Source organism: Meriones unguiculatus, chromosome 19, assembly GCF_030254825.1.
Source record: "Meriones unguiculatus strain TT.TT164.6M chromosome 19, Bangor_MerUng_6.1, whole genome shotgun sequence".
Lineage (NCBI taxonomy): Eukaryota > Metazoa > Chordata > Mammalia > Rodentia > Muridae > Meriones > Meriones unguiculatus.
In genome coordinates, this window is record NC_083366.1 from 42,511,714 (window position 1) to 42,527,489 (window position 15,776).

At 40.5% G+C, this 15,776-nt stretch overlaps 1 long non-coding RNA gene across 1 annotated transcript in view; it reads left to right on the forward strand.

The window, feature by feature from the left end:
- The window catches only part of LOC132649256 (uncharacterized), a 228,228-nt gene that overhangs the window by 201,049 nt on the left and 11,403 nt on the right, over positions 1–15,776 (forward strand). The window lies entirely within an intron of this gene.

Below are 15,776 nucleotides of genomic sequence, written 5' to 3' on the forward strand. Positions count from 1 at the left end.
AATGGATGGAACTAGAAAAGATCATCCTGAGTGAGGAAACCCAGACCTGGGACACACATGGTATGTATTCACGCATAAGTGGATATTAGCCATATAGTATAAGATAACCATGCTACAATCCACAGACCCAAAGAAACTAAGTAATAAGGAGGGTTTAAGAGAGGATGCCTTAATCTCACTAAGTAAGGGAAATAAAATAGACATAGGAAGTGAAGGGAGAGAGGGAACTGGATGAGAGAAGAGGAAAAGAGGGGAACTGGGAGAGGTGTGCATCAGACATAGGGAGAGCAGGGATGGAGGGTGAGGGGGCTGAAAGAGAGAAGGGAAATTGATGTTGGGGCATCTCTGGGACAAGCTGGAGACCTGGAATAGGAGAGGCTCCTGGGAAGATATGGAGGTGACCCTAGCTGAGACTCCTAGGAGTGGGGTATGCTGAGACTGAAGTGGCCACATTCTGTAGGCAGGCAGGACTTCCAGTGGAGGGATGGGGCTGTCAACCCACCCACAAAACCCTCGACCCAAAATCTGTCCTGCCTACAAGATGTTCAGGAATAAAAGATGGAACAGATTTTGAGGGAATGGCCAACCAATGACTGGCCCAACTTGAGACCCACCCCATGAGAGAGAGACAGCCCCTGACACTATTAATGATATTCTGATTCCCATGCAGGCTAGATGCCGAAACTAGCATAACTGTCACCTGAGAGGCTTCATCCAGCAGATAATGGAAACAGATGCAGAGATCCACAGCCAAATATGAGGCAGAGGAGTCTTAAGGAAGAGTTAGGAGAAGGATGGAGGTTGCTAAAGAGGTCAAGGATACCACAAGAAGACTTACATAGCCAATTAACCTGATCCCATGGGAGCTCCTAGAGACTGAACCACCAAAAAAAGAACATGCATGGACTGGTCCTAGGCACCCTACACATATGAAATTGATAGGCTGCTTAGTTCTCAAGTGGGTCCCCTAACGATTGGAGCAGGGCTATATGACTTGGACGCTGATGCCTCCCTCTGGATACCATTTCCCTGGCAGGTTTTCCTTGTTTTGTCTCAGTGAAAGAGGAGGCACTTCATCCTGATGTGACTTGATGTGTCATGGTGGGTTGGTGGTAAAGGTTATAGGGGAAGTGGGTGGGAGGGTAGGAGTTGGAGGAAAGGAGGCAGTAGGGTTGTGATTAGGATGTGAAATGAATGAAAAAATAATGAAGAAATAAATAAAGACCAAGGTGGGTTCACCTCTACATACTATATTCTGTTTATCAGGCAGGTAATCTTGTGTGCATGCAGTGTACACTGTATTAAAATGGTACATGGTGACCCATAGACATATACAAATTTTGTGCTTTTATCAGTTAACATAAACATAGCTTGGCCCAGTAATACTGGTCTGTAATCCCAGCTGCCTGGGAGGCTGAATCAGGGAGATGATAAATTCAAGGCATGTGTCAGTTGCACAGTGACTTCAAGGGCAGCCTGTAGATTTCAATGAGACTGTCTCCAAATGCAAAAGGCAACAGGGGCCTGTGCCCAGAGCTAAGTAGCTCAACCCTTCTCCAGCATGTACAAAGTCCTAGGCTCAATTCTCAGTACCTCAAATGACTGGAGTCTAACCTAATTTTTTTTTTAAATCAAAAGAGGAAAAAAAGTGTTTTTTGTGAACTCTTGTGTTTTGGAATATTCTCTCACTTTGCTGTCTAGAGCCGCCTCAGAAGTTGCTACTTTTCTCACACCCATGCCCACTGCCCCAAGAAGTGTGGCTGGAGTCTGTCCTGAATTCTATTGTGACTTGGATACACCTCCTTCTTTCAACAGTGCCTCTCTTCTGGGAAGCTCCTATCTGATGTGGCACTGACCTAGTAAGGCAACCAAGAACCCTGACCTGTAAGGCAACCACAAATCCTTTTACCTGATGGGAAAATATGTAAACAAGCGGGACAGCCAGTCATTCACCACAAATATGAACTATTATAGACAAACATCTACTGTGGAACTCATGTCAGTTGCCTTGTCCATTTCTAATCAAATGGTCGTCTACAGAAATAAAGACGAAATGTCCTCACTTGCTGACCCCACTTCATGCTTTTTTGAGCAACAATGCTCCTCCTTTATTTCTCTATAGCTGACCAAGTCTGGTCCAGGCTTCCTATGTCCATTCCCCTCAGAGAAAGCAAACACAGTAAGTGGAGTTGTGGACTAAATTTGGACCAGTGGTTTAAAATTTAAAATGGCCTAATGCATTTGACTATAGATACTTCAGTTTCCTCAGATGGTTTGTGTAATGGCTTAAAATTCTACTCTGTCTTACACCTACCCTCTGAGAAATTGGTTACACACTGAGCTCCACCGATCAGGGTTTCAGAGGGAACAGAGCTCCAGACTGGTTTTTAAATATGCAAGTCAGATGGTTGCTAATATGCATTTGAGTCATCCTGTCTCTGATGGCTTTGCTGACATTTCTACTGTCAGCAACTGGTAGATTTATGGTGTGGCCAGTTCTGCCATAACACTTGTTTTGAAAATGTAGTTGATATATTAAGGAACAGCTTGGACATAAATCCTGCTTCCTTTAGTTTATGCTCAATATCCTGGGCCAGAAACTCTGGAAAATACTGATGACTGCATTCTGCAGACTCCAGCCCTGGAGGAACATGTGAAAAGCATATAGGCACATGTCCCAAGAGCACTCCAGCTGCCTCAGTCTTCTCCACATTTTACTCCATCTTCCAGCTTGCACTCTACCAATCTTCCAGCCATTCCAGTGACGCCTATGTCTCCAACGCTCACTTCCACAAACTTTCAATGCTGTCATGCCCCCTACAGCTCACCTATCCCATGATTTGATCCTCCCACAACTCACTTCTACAGTTTAGTTCACTCGCTAACCACTCCTCTGAGCCAACTGTTACAGCAGGTTCACCTGCTGTGGCCCTCTCAAAGCTCACTTCTGAAGAGTGGTTCAGATGCTGTGACCCATGTAAGCTTACTTTCACAGAAGGTAGGTCCTAGCCCTTGTTTGAGGTGACATTTAAAAAAACTTTTTTTTCAATGTCTGTGATACATCACATCTAGTTATAACAGGTTCTGTTCTTTTGAATGTATGTGCCATGGATGAAATATGTCTTATGCCCAAACGTCACTTTCCTAATTTTTATTGAGTACTTTGTATAGCATGGTGATTGGAGCAACTCAATGTCTTGCTGCATCAGACATGTTTAGACTAAGCAAGGGTCTAAAATCTTGCTGATTTTCTCTTTTACCTTTTACTGAGACCTTTTGATCATTACTCTAGTCTTGATGTAGACATTCGGCCTGAAGGTACATTCTATTCATCCACATCTTCTTTCAAAATAACTGATCAAAATTGCATGCACTAAATTTGTGTTGTCTAACACTCTGGGGCCAAGAAGGACCAAGGTCATTAGCCAATTGCCTTTATTGTCACATTGTAACCATGGGCCTAGTGTAGCCATGTCAGAATATCGGGCCCCAAATCTTCTATGGGACAAAATTTAAGCTCCTTGTAGTTTGGCCTTTACTTCTCTGCTCAAGTCTTCTGTCCACCTGTTAAAGGAAAGTGAAGCAGATGTCTCTAAACTGTATTGTGGCCTTCTTTGTCTGCTGTCTCCCTTTTCTGTCTGTCCCTCAGACTCTCCTCTACAACTTGCTTCTTGAGGTTCAGGATAGAAGTCTGTTCCATACTCCCTCGTTGAACAGAATTTTTTGTTTGCTTTTGTTTTGGGACAGGGTCTTATAGGTCTCTGGTTTACCTGAAATTCACAGTGTGACTGAGGATGACTTTAAATTTCTGATCCTGATATACCTCCCAAGTGTTGGGATTATAAGAATATACTGCCACATTTGGGTTATACAGTGCTGGGATGGAACCTGGCCTCATGAATAGCAGTCTGAAATATCTATCACTTTAGCTTTGGAAAGAGGCTTATTGTCATATCTTACCTAGATATTTCCTCGTTGAACTAAAGTCCAAATATCTACACTGGCAATGTCCATGTCTATTTGCCATGAGAAGGCAATCTTAAACTCAGCATATTCAAAGCCAGAATCTGCTTTTGCTGGGCTGTTTATTCTAACAGTTCCATCTTCAAATTGGGTAAAACTCTGCCGATCTTTTCCAGAAAAGATGATTTGCATTATGTAGGCCCCAGTCACTGGTTTTTCATGGAAAGCCTGGCTTGGGCATGTTTTGTAGACAGAAGCTTCTATGTAAAGACTTTCCAATGCGCTACCACCACGGCATTAGCCATGAGTCATACTGGGCAGACTGCTCAGACCCTGAACAATCATTTAGCCAATGTAGCTCATGCCTTAGTTGTACATAAAGGAATTAATGCTCAACTAAAAGGAAGCTTGATGGTGTTCAATCAGAGGATTGACCTCGTGCAGGAGCAAATTGATACCCTATGGCAAATCGCTCAACTTGGCTGTCAATGAAAATATGCTGGACTTTGAGTCACTAGCATATAACATGAGAATTTTTCCTGTGCTGCAAATCTGTCTAAACAATTGTCGAGCTATATTTTAGGTAATTGGACTGGAGAATTCAATACTATGATGGAGCAGCTGAGTGTGACCATTGTCACAGTAAATTCTACCAGAGTGGACGCAGGACTAGCCACAGGATTATCATCATGGATTGCTGCAGCCATGAATCATCTGAAAGAATGGGCAGGCATGGGAGCGTTAGCAGGCCTTCTGGTGTTGGTCTCCTTGGTTTGCCTGTGGTATATATGCAAGATTAGAATCTCACAACAGTGTGATGCAGCCATGATCATTCAGGCCTTTACAGCCATTGAAGCAGGACATTCTCCCCAAGCATGGTTGGATACCATAAAAAGCTAAAATGTTACGCTCAGGATGTGAGGCTAAGCACTGCACTCAGGGTCACCCGCTTTGGACCCAGAGAAGAGCATGTCTGATTGCATGCGGGTTGATGCCCCAGGTCCCGCCTCTGAGAAAAAGGTATCAGACGGGTCTGATGCTCTTTGGGTGGATGACACCTAAATGAACATCGGTACAAAGTCCCAATTTATTTCTAATATCAGTGATCAGACCTCTACTCTTGCCTGATGCGTCTAAAACAAAAAGGGGGAACTGTAGAGAGCTGCGGAATGCTATGCCTTAAAGATGGAGCTGGTTTCTGCCTTCCACCTTCCCGATGGTGAGTGCTCTCTGTCACGAACAATTCCACATTTGGCTAAGGCTGAGGATCTGGCTTGCTTCCATGTATGTGGACCTATCTGCATTGTCCACGTGGCACGCCTGTGTTGGCTACCCAGAGGCTATTTAAGCTGTGGGCTGGCTTTCCCCAGGGTCCGAGGATTGTTCAAGGTTCCTGAATAAACTACATTGAAAAAAAAAAAAAAAAAAAAAAAGACTTTCCAATGCAAGGAAAGGATGGGTGGCCAAAAAGAAGCAAATTATAGTTATTTTTGGTTCAGAAAAAGAAACTTTTTTCCTAATATATTGGTGATAAATTGGAATTTTTATACATCTTTTAGAAAGAAATATGGGATTTTTCCCACAAATTCCTCTCTCTCTATACGTTATATATATTTATATTATAAATTATATACATATAAATATAATATATACATATATGTTGTAGAAAATGATGACTATGCTATAGCATACTCACATTATAAATTACCCTATACCAATTTAAAAAGCAGTGTATTTTATTAAGTAAATTTGAAGACATTTCCACAAGGAACAAAAGAAACTAAGAAAAGGTGCATATGATATGTGTATCAGTGGATGTGTTTATAAATGCTTTTATGAGAATTATTATGAAAAATGACCTCCCTGATAAAGACAAAATTTAGGAAATAATTTTATTTCTTTATTCTTTTGTCTAGTACATAATCATAAATATTTATGAAGCTTTGCTCAAGAGTTATTTTACTTATGAAAAAGAAGAGTCTTTCCCTGACTTATTTCTTCCCCACCCATCCCCATAATTCCTTCTACTTTCCTCCATCTCTATTACTCTCATCCATCCATGGCAGCACTGCTTCGCTAGTACTAGAGGAATGTCTCAGTGTCTTTCCACCCGTGTCTCCTCTCAGTAGTAACTGTAAAGACATTAATCTCACTTACAGATCTTCCTCATCAGCTTTCTATTGTACTTAGGACAATACCTGAGCCACTTATTTTGGTCTAGGTTCATCCCTTGAGTAACACTGCCCTCTCCATTTGCCATTTTTTTTAAATATTAGTCACAGTTTATCAACTTTGAATCCCAGCTGTATCCCCTCCCTCATTCTCTCCCAATCCCACCCTCCTTCTCTCATCTCCTCCTTGCCCCTTTCCATGTCCACTGATAGGAGAGGACCTCCTCCCCTTTTGTCTGACAATGGTTTATCAGATACCTTCAGGGCTGGCTGCAAAGTCCTCCTCTGTGGCTTAACAGGGCTCCTCCTCCCTCGGGGAGTCGGGGGGGGGGAGGTCGAAGAGCCAGCCATTGAGTTCATTTCAGAAATAGTCCCTGTTCCTTACTAGGGTACCCACTTGGATACTGAGCTACCATGGGCTATATCTCCCTTATTCATTGCTCAATAACGGAAAAAATCTTTGCCAATAAGTGAGTCAACTTCAAATATAAATTTATTAGAAAAAGGGATAACTCGGTGACTGAAAGAGGAAATATTTTCTTACTGACAAAGCGTGAATGGATTGAGATTTCTGAAACCTCACACACATGCAAATACTCTGCAATTTTTTTTATCTGTGAAGAAGTGATTCTAATAGATTTAATTGCAAAACATGTACACTCCGATGAGTCTTGCACAAAGTTGGAATTGTCTTGTGCTTGGAAAACAATGGTGTGCAACTCAATTTGAAGTGTGCAAGGCAGGAGTCTGGGGACTAACTTAGCTTTCACACACATCACTGCACTTAGTAGTCAGGGAAGGAACATTACTTAGTTTCCTTGAAGACTTCTTTTCATACATACAGTTGTATTTTCCAAATAACAGTAATTAAAGAAAAGATCAAGACTGGAGATTAAACTGGAGCTGAAATGTCAGATATTTGTCAACAGCTGAAAGAAATCAATAAGATAGTCCCACACAAAGGTTGTGGCCAAACATGGTTTTAGCCACATTGGGAGAACTGCTAACAAAACAGGAAGGTGCTGCCTGACCTTCTGGGGTAGTGAAGGACGCTTAATGAGTTTGGTCAGTAAATACATGCTGAAGCAAGAACATGGCTAAGAATGTCAAACGGAAGAAATGTAAAAACAAAACAAAACTAAACAAAAAACCCGAAAACAACAACAAATCCAAACCATCAGCTTCTAGTTGTCTTTCTCACCCTGTCAACAACATTGATGCTGCACATTCATGCTACTACCACATACTTCTTAACGTGGTCATAAAAACAAATGCATCCTCTAAACCACAGTTCAGTGGTCCAACCCATATAATATTAATTCTACAGTAAATAATACAACAGTCTCAAGCCATGCTCAAGATATCAAGCAAAACATTTCCTTAGCCAAGTATTTTAATTCATGGAGTACTTAAGTTGGAAAAAATGTTTTGAAATCAAACATATTTTAAACTACTAAATTTTTCCTGCTATCTAACAGTTTGTGTGGATCTTATTTATACAATTGAAAAAATAATACTTTCTTACATGTTGTTATGGCAAAAGTAAAAATCTATATAAAACTCCATGCATAAAATAAGGCATGTATTAATACTGTAGAAATGCAGCTAAATGCTGTGGGCACATGCTTAGTTCCTGAGAGTTTATTTGGTTAAACATAGTCTAGTATAACTGGAGAATGGTTCACAATATAAACAACTAGAGATTTTGTTGTTATTGTGTTACTGTGTTTGTTTTGCAAGCCAAATGTCAGATTAATTATAAGGAATTTCACCATAAGGTTAAAAATTCGTTTAGTGAATGCACTGGATTACTGAAGAAACAGAATTAGAAATAAAGCAAACATAATTGAAGGCAATGTGGCTGGAGACGTCTTTCTTCACTCAAGAACTACTGGAGACTCTGGAGTCCATCACCAAGTCTAAATCACCTGACCAGTATTTTTCCTTACCTCCTACAACTCAGCTAAATAGATGAATACTCAACACTGGACATGGTGATGTATGCCTGTAATCCTAGCACTGGGAAGAAAGAGACAGGGGGTCAGGGAGCTGCAGTTTTGAGGCTAGTTTGGTCTACATAGTGAGTTCCAGGAAAACCAGGACTATGTAGCAATATTCTGTCTCCAGAAAGAAGAAAAAGTAAGAAGGGAAAGAAGGAAGAAAGACTAAAAAAATGTATTATTGTCTTATCATGAATCACTTGCTTTTCCTTTGGTCTGGAGGTATCAGGTACCTTAAATTCTCTTTTCCTATCTGTATTATCCACAGAGGAGAATAGATGCTTTCTTAAATCAGAGCTCAAGATGTATAAAATAAGCACATTAAAATGACAAAATTATACCGTGTGTGTGTCTTTCTGCCTTTGGGATAGCTCACTCAGGATGGTCCTTTCCAGATCCCACCATTTACCTGCAAATTTCATGATTTCCTTATTTTTTTATTGCTGAGTAATATATTCCATTGTGTAGTTATACCACAATTTCTGTATCCATTCCTCCACTGAGGGGCATCTGGGCTGTTTCCAGCTTCTGGCTATTACAAATAAGGCTGCTACAAACATGGTTGAGCAAATGTCCTTATTGTGTACTTGAGACTCTTTTGGGTATATGCCTAGGAGTGGTATAGCTGGATCTTGAGGAAGCCCTATTCTTAGTTGTATAAGGAAGCACCAGATTGCTTTCCAGAGTGATTGTACAAGTTTACATTCCCACCAACAGTGGAGGAGGGTTCCCCTTTCTCCACAACCTCTCCAGCATCACTCATATAGACATATAACATAGGATAAACCTACTAAAATCTGTACACTTAAAGAAACTAATCAAGAGGGAGGACTCTTGTGAAAATCCTCAATTCCTATCCAGAAAGGCAAAGAGGATGGACATCAGAAGAAGGAGAAAAAAGGGAACAAGTCGGGAGCCTGACACAGAGGACCTCTGAAGGGCTCTGCCCCTACAGACTATCAATGCAGATGCTGAGACTTATGGGCAACCTTTGGGCAGAGTGCAGGGAATCTTAGGAAAGAAGTGGGAAACAGTAAGATCTGGAGAGGACAGGAACTCCACAAGGAGAGCAACAGAACCAAAACATCTGAGCACAGGGGTCTTTCTTGAAACTGATACTCCAAACAAAGACTATGCATGGAGATAACCTAAGACCCCTGCACAGATGTAGCCCATGGCAGTTCAATATCCAAGTGGGTTCCATTGTAATAGGAACAAGGACTGTCTCTGACATGAACTGATTGGCCTGCTCTTTAATTATCACCCCCTGAGGGGGAAGCAGCATTACCAGACCACAGAAGAAGACAATGCAGCCATTCCTGATGAGACCTAGGATTGACTAGGATCAGAAGGAAGGAAAAAAGAAGACCTCCCCTATCAGTGGACTTGGGGAGGGGCATGCATGCAGAGGGTGGAGGAAGGGGAAGATTGGGACTGGAGGAGGGAGGGAACCACAGGGGGGGATAAAAAAGTGAATAAAGTGGAATTAATAAAGAATTTTTAAAAAATGACAAAATTAAAATACAACTAAATTTCTAAGAGACATACACTTGCTTTCAAACAAAATGAGAAAAAGTTAATATAAAATTATTTAAGGAACAGAACGAAACTTCAGTTTCCGGGTGAGAATTTGGCGGTGCTTCTAATAAAGAGAACAGTTCACACACAGCCAGCTGAGCCATAGATTTCTCAGTGGCACCTGCAAACATGTCACAGGTGGCTGGCCATGGAGGTAAACTCTGAGCCCTGAAGTTTATGCTTTTTTATTTATTTTAAAGTTCTTCTGCTAAAACAAATGCACAGTAACAAGAACATCATGACTTTTTTTTTTTCAAACTGCAGAGTAAAGGTATATCCCACTCAGATTTCATTTCCCCACTCATTACAGCATCATAGGCCCATGAGAACTATCAGAGCATCCTGAGAGGGGAAGCCAGGGAAGGAACGGCTGAGGGTGAAAATGACCTCAGATGGCTATGAGTGGGGTGAGAAACAGACTTTCTGGGAGACAGCTTCAGTGAGACAGATTATTTAATTGGGGTAACAAGATTATCGTGGATGGACACACCTTGACCCTACTCTTTTTTTAATTGTAATTTTATTTTTATTAATTACAGTTTATTCACTTCGTATCCTAGCTGTAGCTCCCTCCCCTATCCCCTCCCAATTTCACCCTCTCTCCCTCTTCTTCTCCTATACCCCTCCCCCAGTCCACTGATAGGGGAGGTCCTCCTCCCCTTCCATCTGACCCTAGTCTATCAGATCTCATCAGGACTGACTTCTTTGTCTTCCTCTGTGGACTGGTAAGGCTACTCCCCCCTCAGGTGGAGGTGATCAAAGAACCAGCCACTGAGTTTATGTCAGAGATGGTCCTTGTTCCTATTATTGGGGAACCCTCTTGGATACTCTTACTCCAGGCTAGCTCTCCCTGGTCCCACAGCTCCCCAGTGCCACAGGTATAACTTCCTGTGTATGACCTCCTTGGCTTCTATATCACAGCTGACCCACTTTTATTATTATCGTGGAGTAGCTTTGTTTAATAGAGAAAATGGTTTGGATGGAGAACATCCTTCATGGGCTCGTACTTTTAAACAATTGTCCATAGGTTGTAGAATCTTTGGTGTGTAAGGCCTTTCCTGGTGGAGGTAGGGCACTGCAGACAAATATCGGGGTGTTCTAGCCCACCCCGCTTAGATAGAGTTCTCTGTTTTTGTTTTCCTCTGCAGTGTAACAAGCTGCATTCTCACCAGTGCAAACATGGACAGGCCTGTTCAGACCGCTGCTCCTTTCTTGTTCTAACTACTTCTCTGTGGATGTGATCAACACTGTGATCAAAGGCAACTTGAAGAGGAGTTTACTCTGTTCATCAGTTAGAGGGAAGCAAAGAAAGGAACTTGAAGCAGAACCCAGAGAAGGACACTTCATCCCTGCTTGGTCCCAGGCTCATGTTTGCCTACCTTTCTTAAAAAGCCTGGGCCCACCTGCCTAGAAGTTTGGCTACCTACAGGGAACTGTATCCCCTCCTCCATCAATTAGCAACTAAAACAATGTTCAGCAGACATACACAGAGGTTAATCCAATGGAGCCAGTTCTTTTGTCGCTATTCCCAGGCATACCAAGTCAAAAGTGAAATTAATGAGGACACATGTCACAGTATAGTGACAGAGTGATATTCTGCATCTGTGAGCCAAAATCAACCTCTTATCTCTGAAGTTACTTCTGGGGTGTCTTGTCACAGTAAGTGGGAAAGTGACTAATATGCTGGTTGGCACATGGCTTAATGCTGTAAATAGCACATGTAACTTGGCATGTTACTTCTCAGTTTTTTTTTTTTAATCGGTTTTTGACATGCACGGTTACTGATGACCTTTCCTGTGCTTCTTCACAGAGGACAAAGAAACTGATAATCATTTATCTTTAAATAGAAACCAAGATGCAGAAAGACAAAGTCTCAATGGAATAATAAATGACAACTTTTACAATTACTACCCTCAAAGAATAACATGTACTGGATTATTTTAGAATAGACAGAAAGTTCTCTCTTTAATTTCACTTTCTAGAATCAAAAGCACGTGGTCAATTAGATTTGATTAGTCATTGAATACATTTGTCTCATTGACCCATTTATAAAAAATGACTATTTTTATAATATGTTTCTGGGATAGGGATTTTATGAGCTGAAAAGTATTCATCCATTCTATTTTGTTCAAAACCATATCAAATCATTCTATTATAGTATTGTGTAATATATAATTTTGATTGCAAAACACAAAGTATATTGAAAACAAAAATGAAGTCTTGAGGATAATACCAGAATCCCGACTCTTCACATGGAATTCATGACCTTGTAATAATAGCATTAAAAATGGCATATTTCTGCTTATAAAATGTCAATGGGATCACAGTATTTAAAAGAATGGGTAGAACTCTGGTATTGGGGTGGGTGAATGGATGAGGGCTATACTGAGGCATTTCTTTTGCTCCTTCCTGAGGAGCACACAAGACCCAGAAATGCTTTGAGAAAAAGTGAAACCTGGGTTTCCAGAATAAAAACTGTCGCCAATACTGTGCTGGCCTTCAAGGAGCTCACTGAACTCCTGTGCTCTGTGTGTTCCACATAATTTAATTTTTGTTCTGTGCAACTTCTATCCCAGAGGTCAGCTCCAGTTAAGGAAGCAGTTTAGGTGACTCTGTTAAGGAAACAGGCTGGGGACAAAGTGACAAGATGCTTCTTTTGTCTTTGCTTTCCTGATGATGACACTGATTTATGATGGTGCCTACAGCCAGGCCTGGGATTCATAGGCCACCATTCCAGTGTTATGAAAAGGCACCAGGGTGTCTTTTGTACAGTGTTTCTGTGTTAACCTGATAACATCCTTCAGGGTATAAAGCAATCCCCTTCCAACTATAGTCACAATAACATCGGAAAGAACATTTTTGGTCTTGACCAACCTGTGCTTACTTTTGTTCTAATTCCTTAATGCTCTTTTTTTTTTTCTTCTGTTGGAAGAGCTGCTGGTGCAATCAACGACTGATTTTGTGTTTACTTCATTTGAATAAACCGTTTCATCATACTCCTCCCTTTCCTACTCACACAACAGAGTTCAAGTTCACCATGCACATGGAACTACAGATACAGTGTTATGTAATCACACCTTTGTACCAGAGAGAAATTGGCCCCAAATCTCCTGCAGATACTCAGGTCAGAGACTGTCCCAATATCTGTTACAGAATGGACTAATACTTGCATATAATTTACTGATAGTTTAAATTATTTTAGATTGTTTATGATACCGAATATAGTATAAATGCTGAAACATAATCGTATTATTTAGAGAATAAGTACACATAAGGTTCTGTGTATATTTTGGGGATGTAATTCTTTTTAGAGTACTTTGATCTCCAACTGATTTAATCTGCAAGTGTGAAACCAAGCACACTGAGCGTAAACTGTGTAAAATTAATCTTCGTATACAAATGCATACTTGTATGCATACACTGCTCAGGTATACTTACATATACACATTGCTCAGGCAAAGCAGTCCTGTTTGCTCGCGCCTTAGCAAGTTTTCTGTCCCACTTGAATCAAGACCCTACACAGAAGTGGATTCACAGCCTAGATTTTATACTCTGGATTTCCATTGCTATACAGAAGGAACTGAATAGAAGGGTTCAAGAAAATTGTTCAGGCTCAATCATGTGTCTTTGCTGGATGTGCAGAGGAGAAATGCAAACAGCCTGGGGTAGTGTAGCAAGTGGCCACAATGAAGGCATTTCCTCCGTGAAACCCTTCTGAAGCCCCTCAGTGGCTGGCAGGTAACAAAGTCGGGTACACTGTTCTAATGGGAGAAAATCAGAAGAAAAGTCTTTATTAATACTTGATTAGGAGTGACTTTACTTCCAATATAGATCAACCTAGTTGCAAATTAACTTGGCCAGAAAGTCAGATATTTTGCTATATTATAAATGTTACATTTGTCCTAACTTTCACTGACACCTTTTCCCCATTATTATCACTTAAGTAATGATGAGGTATCAAGGAAAGGAAAACAGAGGCCAAGGAAGAATACTGCATTTAAGAGAGGAAGAGTTAAGACACAGACATGGGGAGTGCTTTAGATTTCAAGAAAGATGCTGGAGATCTTAGAAGCAGATATGACTATCCTGTGTCTAGAAATAAGTCATCTTGGTTGAGACAGTAAAGTCAGGATACTGACAATTTTAACAAAGAACTTCATGTCACATAAATTCAGATCTAAATCTATGAAGTGTATTATTTTTACTTTGATTCTATTATATCCATTTTGGTTTGCAAATATTAATTATAATGCCCTATTTATTTTTCTTAATCAAGGGATGAAAAGGAGTATTCTTGTGTGGTCAGCTTGTGATAAACACTTGTTGGTTATGTTGTGAATAATTATAACATAAAATTTTTCAGTTTATGTATGAATTCCCATATAGGACATGTAAGAGAAAGATTCATTCTGAACAAAAAAAAATGCCATAACCTCACGTTTTTAAAATCACATTTTTCTACCCACATATATTTTCTGCAAAAAGGAATAGCAGAAGTAAAACGGGGAAATAAAAGAATCAAACTGCTCTTACTTTGCTGTACCTTCCCCTTCTCCATCTCTGTCCCCAAACGCCATCTGGAGATCTTTCACCATTTGGAAGATAGATGTATAACTGAGAGTTAGATAAGTAGATAGGCAGGCAGACAGGTAGTTAGTTATGTAGGTAGGTAGATAGATGATAGATAGATAGATGGATGGATAGGTGCCAGATAGAAAGATGATACATGGATCATAGAGATTAGAGAGATGACAGATGACTGATGAATACATGGCAGATGGCAGGTAGCTAGATGATAGATACAAATAGAAGATATATAGTAGATAGAGGATAGATAGGCAGATAGATGATAGAGAGAAATGATATATAAAAAGATGATATAGAGAAGTTACTGTTTCTGAAAACTTGTGCTTCATACCTTGGACCCTGTGCATTTTTCTTTTATAATTTTATTTTTTTCACAATTTATTCATTATATATCCCGAGTGAAACCCTCTTCCTCAAATCATTCCAGTCCCACCCTCCCTCCTTCGCTCTTTCCCACATCCCCTGGTCCACCAAAAGGGGGAGGTCTCCTCCTCTACTATCTGCTCATAGTTTATCAAGTCTCATAAGGACTGCTTAGATCTTCTTCCTCTGTGGCCTGGCAAGACCACATAACCAGGGTCAAGTGATCAAAGAGCAGGCAACCAAGTTCATGCCAGAGACAGCCCCTGCTCCCTTTACTCAGGAACTAAAATCTACAGAAACCTGTTCATTTTTCATGTAATGGATTTCTCAGAGGAAGCTAAATACCAGATTTCTAGCTGTGCATGAATGTTCTCACCGCTCTTTCTGTATTCTCCCCTCCTCTCTATTCCCAGCATTACATACATCATACTATGGACAACTCCATCTGCCCTCTGCCTGTTTGTTTCCTCCCCTCCAACCTACATTCTTCTCTGTTTTCAGTATTGCCTTTCCATTTTTCAATCAGACTGTTTGCTGACTCTCTACCTCCTTTAGGAGGATAGAAAGTCTTGATTCTTGGTTTGCTGTTAGCTCATCTCTCCATCCTTTAATTTTATCTTGCTGCTGCCACTCTGCTTATTTCACCACTTTTATCTAGGTGGATACATCTTGTGCTTTCTCTGTCTGGTAAATATTTCATTTTCAAATCTTGTCATGCATGTTCAATAGAAATTAAATTTTATAAGAGAACTTCCCCTCTCTGTAGCCAGACTCCCATTCTTTTCTCCTTTACTGGCCCCATGATATAATGTATAGAAGTCTACATGACTGCACAATGAAGTAAAAACATCACATTATGTTGGAATCATTTGCATGCACCTTTACCTGCCTTTGCTAGCTATGAACTCTTTGGGAGTATGTGTTCTATAGCTTCATGTTGCTAGCATCTAGAATAATCATTGGCACAGAGAAAGGGATGATCATTTGTTGAAGGAAAAAATGAGTGACTATTCTCCTACTCTTACAAATACAACCCAGCAAAGAAAACCACTTTATTTCAGTTCTATCACTCCAGTGACTGGGAGGCTGAGAAAGTAGGATTGTTGAAAGCTCC